Source organism: Triticum aestivum, chromosome 6D (assembly GCF_018294505.1).
Source record: "Triticum aestivum cultivar Chinese Spring chromosome 6D, IWGSC CS RefSeq v2.1, whole genome shotgun sequence".
NCBI classification, from domain to species: Eukaryota; Viridiplantae; Streptophyta; class Magnoliopsida; order Poales; family Poaceae; genus Triticum; species Triticum aestivum.
In genome coordinates, this window is record NC_057811.1 from 302549488 (window position 1) to 302552843 (window position 3356).

Below are 3356 nucleotides of genomic sequence, written 5' to 3' on the forward strand. Positions count from 1 at the left end.
TTGGCACACATTTTCATCCTGACTCTCTGGTAGAAACTTTGGGGCACTCTTTGAAGTTCTTTGTGTTGGTTGAATAGAAGAATTTGAGATTGTGTGATGCATATCGTATGATCATGCCCACGCATACTTGTGGTGACAATGGAGTATCTAGGTGACATTAGGGTTTTGGTTGATGTGTGTCTTAAGGTGTTATTTTAGTATGAACTCTACGGTAGATCGAACGGAAAGAATAGCTTCGTGTTATTTTACTACGGACTCTTGAATAGATCGATCAGAAATGATAACTTTGAGGTGGTTTCGTACCCTACAATAATCTCTAGTGACTTTGGAGTGACTCTTTGTTGCATGTTGAGGGATTGTTATATGATCTAATTATGCTATTATTGTTGAGAGAACTTGCACTAGTGAAAGCATGAACCCTAGGCCTTGTTTCGAAGCATTGCAATACCGTTTGTGCTCACTTTTATCAGTAGTTACCTCGCTATTTTTATATTTTCAGATTACAAAAACCTATATCTACCATCCATATTGCACTTGTATCACCATCTCTTCGCCGAACTAGTGCACCTATACAATTTACCATTGTATTGGGTGTGTTGGGGACACAAGAGACTCTTTATTATTTGGTTGCAGGGTTGCCTGAGAGAGACCATCTTCATCCTACGCCTCCCACGGATTGATAAACCTTAGGTCATCCACTTGAGTCAAATTTGCTACTGTCCTACAAACCTCTGCATTTGGAGGCCCAACGACGTCTACAAGAAAAAGATTGTGTAGTAGACATCAAGCAATTTCTGGCGCCGTTGCCGGGGAGGGTGGGTAAGCGACACTAACACCCCATCAACTAAGCTCTTTTCTGGCGCCGTTGCCGGGGAGGTGAGTGCTTGAAGTTATATCTTTAGATCTTGCAATCGAATATTTTAGTTTCTTGTTTTATCACAAGTTTAGTTTATAAAATAAAACTAAAAAATGGAATTGAGGGTTCCTCATATCCTTCATCATTTTAATGGCTTTCGTGAAAATGATGGGAAGGAAAATTGTGCTCAATGACTAGAAGAAGAATTACATAGAATGCTTGGCATAAAATATGTGAATGATGAGCATGATTGCAATGTTGTTTGTATGAATTCTTTGAATACCCATGATGCTAATGATATGCAAGGCCACAAGCTTGGGGATGCTATGTTTGATAAAGATGATATTTTTAGTCCCCCAAGTTTTGATGACAATATTTATTTTGATGATAGCATGCCTCCTATTTATGATGATTATTGTGATGACATGTATGGTATAAAGAATAATGATAACCATGAAACTTGTCATCTTGATTTTAATTTTCAATTGGATTGTGCCTCACATGATAGTTATTTTGTTGAGTTTGCTCCCACTACTATTTGTCGGGGATATACCCTGCGGTATGACCCGGCCGGAAGTATGACCCGGCCGGACTTGGCGCTTCACCGTGACCCGCCGGAGGACTGGCGACTCACGGGTCTGGCGGCTCACTGACCGACGACTCACGAGCCTAACGACTCACGGATGACCCCGACGGCGGGTCAGATAGAAGACTAGGCCCAAGGCCCAGAAGGCCGGCTCATGTTATGGTGGGCCGGCTTAAGAAGAAAGGGATGACGAATATTTCCTTTACGAGGAAGCAAGACCCGGACTTGTAATTAACTTGTAAGAGAAGATAGACTAGTCCTAGTCCTACTAGGACTCCACATGTAACCCGCCCCTCTAACTTATATAAGGAGGGGCAGGGCACCCCAAAGAGGGACAGGGCAACAAGAAATAATCTCTAGGGCTAAACACCGAGAGCCGGAGCCGGCGACTCTCCCGTGATCATAATGAGACCTAGCCTCAAACAGCACGTAGGGTTGTTACCGGATGATGTTTCCCGGGGCCCGAAGCTGTCTAAACCCTTGTCTTGTGCGTTGATCCGCCCTGCGTCTCTCATCCCAATCAACCCCTCTCAAGCTACTACATAGATGCGCTGGCCTCACGACTAATTCCTCACGCTAAGGACATCTGCCGTGACAATTCCACGACAGTTGGCGCCCACCATGGGGCTGGCGCACGGTGGTGATGAGTTCTTGGAGGGATCTCTTCCGGGATCGAGAAGATCGTGATGTTCTGGATGAAAGAGAACCGGCGCAGAAGTATACACATCGTCTCCGTGGTAAGCAGTCGGAGCAACATACGAGATTGAGATTAAAGAAATTAGGGTTTTGCGTTTGTGCGCCGCCAACGCAAGACGATCTGTCCAAACCGGTGGGAGATTGGTTTCGCTGAATCTGCAAGCTGTCAAGTCATAGTTTTCCATTGAAACGGACAAAAGGTTTTCGCGGTCAGACCCGCCAAGTTCCGTAAGTTACTGCAACTGGATTACAGGCTCAAGTCCAGAGGCCGTTTAATACTGCTAGTCCTCGTGGATACAAAGATAAACCAAGTGGAGGTCAGATCGAGTACCAGTACTGCTATGAATACCGGCTAATTACATGCGGTGATCGGCTGAGGACTGGCAGGCAACAATTGAATAGAATTTCTGGCTCAATCTTAGGGAGAACCGCAAACGGAGAGATTACAAAGTCCAGAAGCTAGTCCAAAAGCTAAAAGACGGTTCCATTAATCATTGCACTACTGCTTGATGAGCACAAGGATCAAAGCTGCATTATTTAGAGCACTACCATATTCAAATCAGAGTTCTACTTCCTACCGGTAGGCAATGGTCATGGTAGGCGCTTGGATTTAAAAAAGAAGGAAAAAAGGAGTCCACGATCCAGAGGAAAAACGACCTGGATGTTAATTGGTCAAATCCACCACGACCCGGAGACGTATGCGGTCGTCGTGCAGAACTCGGACGCCTCTGCCACCGCAGCTACCTGCTCTGCCTCGCCGCGCTGCCTCCGGGTCAAACCGACCTCGCGCTGCTTCCATCCGCCGTGGCCTGCAAGCCGCCGGTGCCTTCAAGCTGCTGCCATGGTTTGCCACGCCGCCGACAAGCCGCCTCCGCCGTCGAGCGTCGGGTCGGCACTGCCATCTCCACCATCACGCATCAAGCTGCCCCGCTTCTAGATCTGCCTGCCCTTGACGGAGCCGCCACGGTCAGAGCGGCCATCACCATGGAGGTGCACTGAGCCGCCCCTTCTGGTCCGCCCGCTGAGTCGCCTAGCTCCAGCCGTGAGCCGTGCCGGCTTACGCTGCTGCTCCAGGCCGCCGAAAGCAAAATGCATCAGAGTTGCAAAACACACTACATAAACCAGTACAGTTGGATGAGGCAAAAAGTAAACATAGCTCTGTGATGGGTGAAGCTAACTTTCTGAAGGAAGATGTTGAAAAATGCCCGATGAAGTGTC